Here is an 11886-nt window from a genome sequence, read left to right on the forward strand (position 1 = left end):
GCACGGCACTTTTGAGTTTTTTTTTTTCTTTATTTTTTTTCATATTTTTTTAATATATTTAAATATTTTTAAAAAATAAAAAAATTTAATATACTTAAAATCACTTCATTTATCATTAAATTAAAAAAAAAAAAATTCACCAAACAGTCAAACTGAATGGTACACATGAGGCGGCAGAGTATTTCATTCCCGTAAGATGTTGCTCTCAAGTTGTACAAGTCATGTCACATCTAAAATACATTAATTGTTGATGGCGATAATTTGTCGATTGCAAGCATGATCAAGTCTCTTAAGTATCTTTTTTTTTTTTTTTTTTTTTAAAGATAAAAAATTGGTAAGGTTTGTAATATGTATGTGAATACATTTATCTATTGTTGTATTCCTTACTAATGTCTTTTATTCTCTTGTAAATAAATGGATCTGATGTGGCACAATCTGGACCCTTGAAGCAATTAAGGCTGAGCTGCTTAAATCACATGGGAGATCCGTGACTACATTTGAAGAGTAAAATTGTTGAGCCACTGGATTGCTCCACGTGTCTGCATCTGTTGTACCATATATATTCTTTGCTATTCCTTGTAACCCTAATTAGATTCTCATTCTGTATTGACGGCAACTTAGAGAGAGAGCAGAGAAGGGGCGATTCTTAGGGTTTCTAGGGTATTGCTCTTAGAGAAGAAATCAGTGCGATTTCTGGTAGAGAGTGAGAGAGATTTGTAACTCTAAAGTACTGAGACTTCTCTGTGATATATTGTTCATCAATAAAGATCTCTGAGGCCATTTCTGCCGTGGATTTAGACCATTAGGGTCGAACCATGTATATCAGTGTGTTCTTTCCTTTTATTTCCGTTATTTCGTTTATTTCCTTTTACAGGTTATATTTCCTTTTATTTCTTTGATATTTGTTTATGTTCTTGATAAGATTTTGCACTTTATATTGTTCTATACTGTTCGATATCTGTAATCTGGTCATATCTTGTAATACTGTTATTTCTTGTTGTGGTTGGTATCAAACGGTGGTCCTTGTGATTATTTAGTTTCTATTTGGGTGAGAATCTGAAGGTTTTTATAAGAAAGAAACAGAAAGGTTTTATCACAAAATATTGTATGTTTTCTTAACAAGAAACAGAATCATTAATTTTATAACAATTGGTATCTAGAGCCCAGATTCATGGGGACCATGAGGTTTAATATAAAGAAGTTTACTGGGGATAATGACTTTGGCTTATGGAGAATCAAGAAGAGGACACTGCTACTCCAACATGAACTGCAGGATGCCCTCCTTGGTGAGAAACAGAAGGGCTCTTCCTCGAAAGAGGAAGAAAAAGGGGTTGTCCATAAGGACATCCTCCAGAAGGCTCATAGTGCTCTAATCCTCTCTTTTGGGGATAAAGTCCTGAGAGAGGTGACTAGTGAGGACACTGCTGCGAGTATATGGCTAAAATTAGAGAACTTGTACATGACTAAATCCCTAGCAAATAGACTAAACGAGAAAATCAAGCTGTATACTTTCAAGATGATCTCTGGAACTCCTATAGGGCAGCACCTTGATGAGTTCAACAAAATTATACTAGACCTAGCTAATATAGACATTAAGGTGGAGGATGAGGATCAGGCCATCCTCTTGATGAGTTCTTTGGACTCATCATACCTAAGCCTAAAAGAAACCATGATGTATGGTAGAGATTCCTTAACACTTGATGAAGTACAATCTCTACTTCATACTAGGGAACTACAAAACAGAGGAGATACCAAACAGAATCATGGGGAAGGCTTGACTGTTAGGGGTAGAACAGAAAAGAGAGAAAAGAGGGGCAAGAATGAAAACAAGAAATTCAGGTCTAAATCAAAAGTAAAATAGTTTAAATGTTTTTACTGTTACAAGGAATGACACTTTAAGAAAGATTGCCCCGATAGGAAAACAAACCTATGGAATAAGACTAAAGAAGCATGGATGCTTCTGTAGTTTTAGAGGGGTATGAGAGTGCTGAAGTACTTACAGTGAGTGAGGTTAATTAAAAAACAGAGTGGATAATGGACTTTGGTTGCTCTTTTCATATGTATCCAATTAGAAATTATTTTGAGACATTCTCTGAGTTAGATGGGGGACATGTAATTCTAGAAAACAATAAGTCCTACAAAGTCATGGGAATAGGGTCAGTTAAACTTAAAATGCATGATGAGATTGAAAAAGTTTTGAGGGAGGTCAGGTTCATACCTGAATTAAAGAGAAATTTAATTTCTCTTGGTATGCTTGATTTGGCAGGCTACACCTTCAAATCTGAGGCAGGGGTTCTTAGAGTTACTAAAGGCTCTTTAGTTATTATGAAAGAGGTAATTAAAAATAGATTGTATATACTACTTGGAAAAAAAGTAGTTGGGGAAACATCCCAACTCAGAACATAGTAGAGAATAAAGCTGTGTTATGGCATAGGAGGCTTGGGCATTAAGTAAAGGGGTATTTTAGAACTACAAAAACAAGGGCTGCTGAGTGACCAAAACCTAGGGAACTTACCTTTCTGTGAAGATTGTATCTATGGACAGGCAAAAAGGGTTAGTTTTAAGTTAGCAACTCATAACACTAAACAAACCCTAGATTATGTCCATTCTGACCTATGGGGACCTGCAAGAGTGAATTCACATAGTGAAGGGAGTTACTTCCTCTCCTTAGTAGATGATTACTCTAAGAAGGTTTGGATTTACGTCCTTAAAAACAAGAGTGACACCTTTGAAAAATTCAATGAGTGGAAGACTCTAGTGGAAAACCAAGAAGGTAGAAAACTCAAAACCCTAAGGACTGACAATGGTCTAGAGTTTCTGTCCAATGAGTTTAACATGTACTGTCAAAAAGAAGGAATTCTTAGGCATAAGACAGTGAGAGAAACCCCTCAACAAAATGGATTAGCTGAAAGGATGAACATGACCATTTTAGAAAGGGTAAGGTGTATGTTGTCAAACTCAGGGCTACCAAAAACCTTTTGGGCAGAAGCAGCTACTACTGTTGTTCACCTTATAAAGAAATGCCTTTCATCTGCTATAGGGTTTGAAACTCCTCATGAGTTATGGTCTGGGAAACCTCCCAGCTATGACTACCTAAGAGTTTTTGGGTGTGTTGCCTATGCACACTCAAAAATTGACAAGCTGGAACCTAGGGCACTCAAGTGTATTTTTATAGGATATCCTGAAGGAGTAAAGGGCTACAAACTTTGGGTAGATGGACCTGTAAGGTATAAGTGCATAGTCAGCAGGGATGTAACCTTTAATGAGTCACAAATGACTCGAGTACAGGAAGATAAGGTAGACCAAGAAATTAATAAGCCCCCAAGGGGATCTCAAATTGAGGTGGAGCAAGTTAATGCCCAATCTGAACTTGAAATTGGGGAAAGTAGTAACCCTAATGAAGAAGACTTAGGGGACACTGATCAAGGTGGAGCTTACTCTTATAAACTAGTTAGAGATAGGCAAAAGAGAGTTATCAAACCACCTATAAGGTATGGACAAGCGGATCTTACAATGTTTGTTCTAATAGTTCCTGATGAGGTGGTTAACCAGGAACCAAGGATTCCTCTAAATGGATCCTTGTCATGTATGAGGAAATGAAATCTCTTAATAAGAATAAGACCTGGGTTTTAGTGCCTAAACCTAAAGGGATTAAACTTGTTGGATCCAAGTGGATCTATAAGAAAAAGGAAAGCATACCAGGGGGAGAAAGGACCAGGTATAAGGCTAGACTTGTAGTAAAATGGTTTACACAGAGAGAATGAATTGATTTTAATGAGAGCTTCTCCCCTGTGGTTAAACATAACTCAATTAGGCTACTGCTAGCTTATACAGCCTTTGAGAACTTGCATCTAGAAAAATTAGATGTTAAAACTACTTTTCTGCATGGAGAACTTGAAGAAGAAATTTATATGCAGTCTCCTGAAAGTTTTACTAATAAAATTAATAATAATCAAGTGTGTCTTCTTAAAAAAAAATTGTATGGCCTTAAACAATCACCTAGGTAGTGGTATAAAAGATTTGACACATATGATTACTAACAATTTTAAAAGAAGCTGCTATGATAGTTGTATTTATTACAAGGAAGAAAAAGGAACATTTGTTTATCTTCTATTGTATGTTGATGACATGTTGGTAGCTTGTAAAGACATTGAATTAATTGAGCAAGTTAAATGCATGCTGAAATTAGAATTTGAAATGAAGGAACTGGGCCTGCTAAGAAAATTTTAGGAATGGAAATTGAAAGGAATAGAAGTGCTAGAATGCTATACTTGTCTCAAAGAAATTACATTTCTAAAATTCTCAATAGACTTGGTATGGAACATGTAAAACCTATAAATACACCCTTAGGACAGCATCACAAATTGTATATAGATCAGGCTCCTAATACAAACTCAGATATTAGTTTTATGCAGCAAATCCCTTATGCTAGCATGGTGGGAAGTATGATGTATGCAATGGTTTGTTCTAGACCTGATCTGACTTATGCAGTGAGTGCAGTTAGCAGATTCATGAGGAACCCAGGAAAACCCATTGGCAGGGTATTAAATGGGTATTAAGGTACCTTGCTGGTACTATCAACTTAAGTCTCAATTTTGGGAACAAGGTGGAAAAAGGTTGTGAAATAATTGGTTTTGTAGATTCCGACTTTTCAGGGAGTGTAGACACTAGGAAGTCATTAACTAGCTATGTGTTTACTGCTTTTGGGGAGCTATTAGCTAGAAATCACACTTACAATCGTGGTGGCTTTATCCACCACAGAAGCTGAATATATAGCATTGACAGAAGCCATTAAAGAGGCCATATGGTTAAAAGGTATTGCAAGTGAGTTAAATATTTTCAATGGTAACATCACAGTACACTGTGACAATCAAAGCACACTGCCTTTAGCTAAAAATCAAGTTTTTCATGAAAGGTCTAAACATATTAATGTGAGGCTTCACTTTGTTAGGGATGTTATAGAGTCTCAAGTAGTAGGTGTGGAAAATGTCTCAACTGAGGATAATGCCTCAGATATGATGACCAAGTCTGTTCCTTGGTCTAAGTTCAGACACTATCTGAACTTAATTGGGATGGAGTCTAGAGTCAGTTCTCATTAGGGGAACAATGCAGGAATGTGCCAATGGTGAGTATTAAATGAACTTTTGGCAAATAAATGTTTTGCCAAGGTGGAGATTTGTAATATGTATGTCAATACATTTATCTGATGTTGTTTTACTTACTAATGTGTTTTATTCTCTTGTAAATAAATGATCTGATGTGGTACAATCTGGACCCTTGAAGCAATTAAGGCTGAGTTGCTTAAATCATGTGGGAGATCCGTGACTGCATCTGAGGAGTAAAATTGCTGAGCCGCAGGATTGCTTCACGTGTCTATATCTGTTGTACCATATATATTCTTTGCTATTCCTTGTAACCCTAATTGGATTCTCATTTTGTATTGACGCCAGCTTAGAGAGAGAGCAGAGAAGGGGCGATTCTTAGGGTTTCTAGGGTATTGCTCTTAGAGAAGAAATCAGTGTGATTTCTGGTAGAGAGTGAGAGAGATTTGCAACTCTAAAGTACTGAGACTTCTCTGTGATATATTGTTCATCAATAAAGATCTCTGAGGCCATTCCTGCCGTGGATGTAGACCATTAGGGTCGAACCATATATATCGGTATGTTCTTTCCTTTTATTTCCGTTATTTCATTTATTTCCTTTTACAAGTTATATTTCCTTTTATTTCTTTGATATTTGTTTATGTTCTTGATAAGGTTTTGTGCTTCATGCTGTTCTATATTGTTCGATATCTGTAATTTGGTCATTTCTTGTAATACTATTATTTCTTGTTGTGGTTGGTATCAAACTGTGATCCTTGTGATTATTTAGTTTCTATTTGGGTGAAAATCTGAATGTTTTTATAAGAAAGAAACAAAAAGGTTTTATCACAAAATATTGTGTTTTCTTAACAAGAAACAGAACCATTAATTTTATAACAAGGTTCATATCATTATCTGCATGCATATATGCATGATCAATAATTCAATTCATATCCCCTCCCTTGACCCTTCAGCTCAAAGCATGCATTTGGTTTGAAATCTTAACTCCTTTTCGGGATTTCGTCAAAGACTTTGGAGCAACTAGCTAAATTACATTCCATTAATTGAGGAATATTACATCTTTTAGGCCACAAGAAGGGACTCATGCATGTACGTTCTGAAGAAATTAATTAAGGAGAAATTCGATGCTGGCCATTTTTTTTATAGGATATTCATGCATCAAAGATCTTAGGTACTGGTGTTATGTGGACTTAATTATTCCACTTTTTGATTTCTTAGGAAATTAAGTACTACTTTTAACCATATTCGAAAAGTCTAGTGATGATTTGGCACAAGTTTATTATCTCGTATATAGCAAAGGGTTTCATATTGAAGTTACAAGAGGAATACTGTCAAACACATACAAGACCACCAAATTGATGAGTCATGAAGAAATTATATTCATTTGATGAGCTGTAATTACACATTGTTTATTTAATATTTCATTTACCAATTCTATGTAACTATAAATAGCCATTGTATATGATAGATCAAGACACGGAATCATTCCTTCAATCACTCTATGCATCTCTATTGTGCGCCTATGCTTTCTGTTATTTACATTCCGTCTACATGTGTACGAGTCAGTTGCAACGTCTTCTTCCTTGCTTCTGCATCTTCCTCTTGCTTCTGCATCATTCTTAATATTTCATGATCTTGATCTTGTTTATGGCACAGCATCCATGAGCTCAAATGCGTGCATGCATCTGCGCTATTCTTCACGTGCACCATATGTTAGCTACCTCCTTATGAGGGGCATTGGGTTTGTCTTGCGCTCTGATCGAAGATGGATCAATGTTCATGTGTACGATGTTAAGATACTTAGGATCTTGAAGAATTTCTATCTTCATGTTTAATATGTATACTTTCTCCTATCGTAAAGAGAGTTCGATCAGATGCTAGCTCCTTGCAGCAACTTTCAATTTAATAACTATATTATTAATCATAAATGCAAGCAAACATATGTACGTAACTAACTATATATATATATATATAATTAACATGATAAGGTACTGTAGACTATTGACCAGTACTACGCGTTAGTAATATGGGAACAATATTGCTAGCTAGTTACTAATATTATATATCTATATGTATGCTAATAAATGCAAGCAATCATAAAATATGATATATCTTTTGACTGCATGTTAATTAATGTATATATGTATGCACACATACACATCATAAATTGATCATGTAGCATATGTATATATATATATATATATATATATAGAGAGAGAGAGAGAGAGAGAGAGAGAGAGAGAGAGAGGCACATTACTAATTACTAATACATTTCTACATGTATTTTAATAAATGCAAGCAATTGCCATAAAATATACCGCATGTTAAGTAATACACAAACACGTAGAGCATTATAAATTCAAGTAGCCTTATATAAATGCGTTGCTAATTACTATTATATAGTATTTCTATGTACTTTAATAAATGGAAACAATCATATAATAATAAAAGATAAATCTATTGATCATGACATGTTTGAAGGTGGTTTGAAAAATGGGTAATTAGCATTTCGTATACATTCCAACTTGTAGTTAAGTATATCATGTACTTAGAACACAACACGTACATTTCTTATCCATATTAAGTAGCAATTTTTGTTGCAATGATACACTTCCTATTTTAAATCTGTTAATATAGATTGTAGATAGGTATGAACAAAATACAAATGATTTATCCATTGAACTATATAATTTGGCATGCGACCTGTCAAGGCATGATCGTGTTTGATATTCCGCGTGCATTGTGCGAAGATATAGATATCCCACAATAGATTGAGAGTTTTATAGAAAATTGTATAATAGTGGTGTAGTTGTCAAGAATATATATAAGTCACGAGAAGGAAAATATTGACTAAGTTCAATGGGTTATTGCATGTTGATATATTTGGATTGAAGGATTTTGAAAGAAAATGCAATATATCCTTTTAAGCTCTATTGGTAGAATGTAAGCAATTTTAAATTAGGAGCATGCACATTAATGATGGATATTTTATCCTTATTAATATACAAAATCTCAAGTTTCTTCTTGATCAAAGAGTGGGGACTATAATGCGACAGAAGTAGATAACCAAATTGATGGGTTCTAACTTCCTAATAGCGTATAAAAAGGGTTGGAAAAACACTGTGGCCAATGCCTTGTCAAGGCAAAAAGGGGACACTATAGTGCCATTGTCTATGATTTCTATACCTAGCTAGGATTGGGTAACAGAAATCAAAGCTCTTTATGTCTCAGATGATAAGATGTAAGAATTATGGAGGAAATACCAAGATGGAGACCAGCCCCCTCACTACTCAATAAGAAATGACTTGTTATTCTACAATAACAAAATCTATATTCCTGCCAATCAAAATTTTATACACAATTTGTGGGATCTAGTGCACAGTAGTCCAATGGGGGGACATCTGGGTTTTAAAAACTATGTACAAGTTGAAGAGAGAATTTATTGGCCAAAACAGAAATCAGATGTTAAATAATTTTTGTAGGGGTGTGACATATGCCAGGTGGTTAAAGTGGACAACACACTTCCCAGTGGCCTATTACAGTCCTTACCAGTTTCTTCTAGGCCATGGCCAGATATTACTATGGATTTTATAGAGGGCTAGCCTCCATCAGGGGGATTTAACACTTTGTGGGTCATAGTGGATTGGCTTACTAAATATGTCCATTTTGTGCCTATTTCGCACCCTACACAGCTAAGGTTCTTGCCCAATTATTCTTGAAGCATGCGTTCAAGTTGCATGGGATACCAAGCTCTATTATCTCTGATTAGGATCTCATGTTTACTAGCAAATTTTGAAAAGAATTACTCACACTCCAGGGGATGCAGTTATCATTTAGCACTGCCTACTACCCTCAAACAGATAGTTAGACAGAGGTAGTCAATAAATGAGTCGAGAACTTCCTAAGGAGCTACATGGGGGATAGAAGTAAAGAATGGTCACACTAGCTTGCCCTAGCCGAATGGTGCTACAATTCTAACCAACAGTCATCCACTAAAGTCACTCCATTTGAGGTCCACTATGGCTACAAACCACCAAGCTTATTAAACTATGTAATTGGATCTGCTAAAGTGGAGGAGGTTGAAGTTACCTTGCAGAGCCACAACCAGATTTGGAACCTGTTGAAACACAACATCAGTAAGACTCAAGAATGGATGAAAAAATATGCAGATCAAAAGTCAAAAGAGCAGCACTTTGAGGTGGGTGATTGGGTCTACTTATGGCTCCAACCGACCAGCAATCCTCTCTCCATAAGAGAAAAAGTTTCAAGCTTTCACCTCACTTTTATGGCCCATACCAGGTGGAATAGAGAATCGGGGAGGTGGCGTACCGTTTGAAGCTACCGGAAGATGCTTAAATCCACAATGTCTTTCACGTTCCGCAGTTGAAACGCAAACTAGGCCCGCACATCATGGCCATTTCCACACTGCCACTAGTGGACCCCCACAGCGTCATGAAGCCTGAACCAAATGAGGTGCTGTCCTGACAACTGAGGAAGTTCAAGAACCAACTTTTGGTTGAACTATTGGTATGCTGGTAAGGGCAACAGGCTGAGGATGCCTCATGGGAGTCATACCATCAGTTGTGCTCACACTTACCGCACCTTGTGGGCAATGTGTTCTAATGGGGGAGGGGTTGTGGCATGCTGACATGGGAAGGTTGAAAAGAAGAAGTGAAGTGGAGATCTGTCAGCTAAGTAAAAGAAATCTAGTAGAATAAGATGAAAGATGGACTAACAAGCCATGTGATGTTAGGGTTGGGCGTAGAAGGCCTAGAGCCATGTAAAGGGCATGCTGCAGCAAAGGAGTTGTACGTGGGCCGTGGGCCTCTTTAGGCTAGAGGCCTTTATCCAGTTACCTTTATCATAATTAGTTTTACTTCTTATTTCTTGTGTGGCCTATGGGCCTATTTGTAAAGGGATCTTTTAATACATAGAAAATGACTATATACATACTAATGGGGGAAAAGAGAGAAATTATCAAGAATATTCCCAAATTTAATTCTAAATTCATGTGAAGGAGCTCCCCTCGAAGAGAGTAGTTATCTCTTTCACTTTTAATAAAGTTTACAATTTCCATTCATTTCCTTACTATTTTGTCATTTTTATTTCCATTTCCTTACAAGAAGTGAGAGGGGTTTTGACATCCTCGTTGTATGCAAAGCTGAGGAGCTTCTTGGTCTAAGGTTTTGAAGCGGTCCTATGGCGGTGGTGGGGCCATTAACTTTGTCGTTTTGGTTGTCATTGTCTTCTTGATCATTCAGTGGAAGTTCCTGGCTTTGCTGCTAGGTTTGTTACTAGTCTGGTTCAGTCCGGTTTTAGATATTTTTAAGAACTGAATCAGTATATACCAATTTTGAAAATTTAAGAACTGATATCGGACCGATTCACCATCAAAACCATAACTTTTGATTTTCGATCTTACCCGATTTTTCTAGTTTTACGGATAAACAAAACGTACCCCAACAAAACTTTAGCAAGTGATTGACGCATATCCCTCATTTTATGCTATATTAATTTTATATTATAAAATTGGATTTTACATGTTATATTAAAAATTTTAGGATTAATTTATGTTATATAATAATCAAATGTTTTATTAATTTTATGTTATAATATTAGAAAGGACAATGCTACAGCTCCCGCTAGAGCTCTAGCATGTATTTTCAAGTGTTTTTTTAAAGTTGTTTTTTATATGGATTTTTTTAATACTTTTAAATATTTTTAAAAAATAAAATAAATTTAGAACATCATTAAAAACACTTCCTTAATTAGAAAGTAAAAAAAAAAAAATCATTAAAAAATACTTCCTAATCACGAAGCAAAATAAAAAATCATAAAAAAAATATATTTTTTATTTTACTTCATGATTAAGAAAGTATTTTTTAATAATATTATATATTTTTTTATTTTTTAAAATATTTAAAATTATTAAAAAAATCTATATAAAAAAAGAACTAAAAGAAAACACATGCTAGAGCTCCGGCGGTAGTTCCTAGCGGGAGCCCGCAGCGGGAGTTCTAGCATTATTCTATTAGAAAACGTGAATAATAAGATTTTTAAAATTTTATGTTATATTAATTAGTAATTTAGCATATAATATATATATGATATAATATAAATTATTTTATATATAATAGAAAAAATTAAAAATAATATATATATACCAATCTGATTATGTTAATACTGGTGTTCTAAAAATCAAACTCATAATCACATTGATTTTCAATCAATTTTACTAAATAGGAGAATTAGATCAGTTCAAAATCAGACCTAATCTATCGGTTCGATCTTGTTCACTGATTTTTTGATATTTTTACAACCCTATCTACTGCTGCTCATGGTGGTGGTGGCGGCAGCGGCGGCAACTGTATTCCAAACTCCAAAGAAAAGGGTATTTTTACATTTGGTTGGAAGTTAGAATATTTTTTTAATATTATTATTGTTTTGAGATTTGAAAAAATTGAATTATTTATTATATTTTATGTAAAAATTTATAAAAATTATAATGATGAGATGAAATAGATTGAGATAATCAAACGTAACCTTACCATACCCAAATCAATTGGGAAATGATCCTCGAAAGATCACACTAACTACATCAACGGTTGATGGTTGATCAAAGAAGTCAATTCCCAAGTCTTCCCCATACGACAGACGTACAGAGTTATAACCCACCACCACTCCGACCGAGTCATACCCCACTACCACTCCGACCGGAAGTCGTAGTGGCGCCTCTCTCTCTCTCTCTCTCTCTCTCTCTATTTTTCGTTTATAATAACTATTA

This window comes from Juglans microcarpa x Juglans regia, chromosome 8D (genome assembly GCF_004785595.1).
Source record: "Juglans microcarpa x Juglans regia isolate MS1-56 chromosome 8D, Jm3101_v1.0, whole genome shotgun sequence".
Classification (NCBI taxonomy): domain Eukaryota; kingdom Viridiplantae; phylum Streptophyta; class Magnoliopsida; order Fagales; family Juglandaceae; genus Juglans; species Juglans microcarpa x Juglans regia.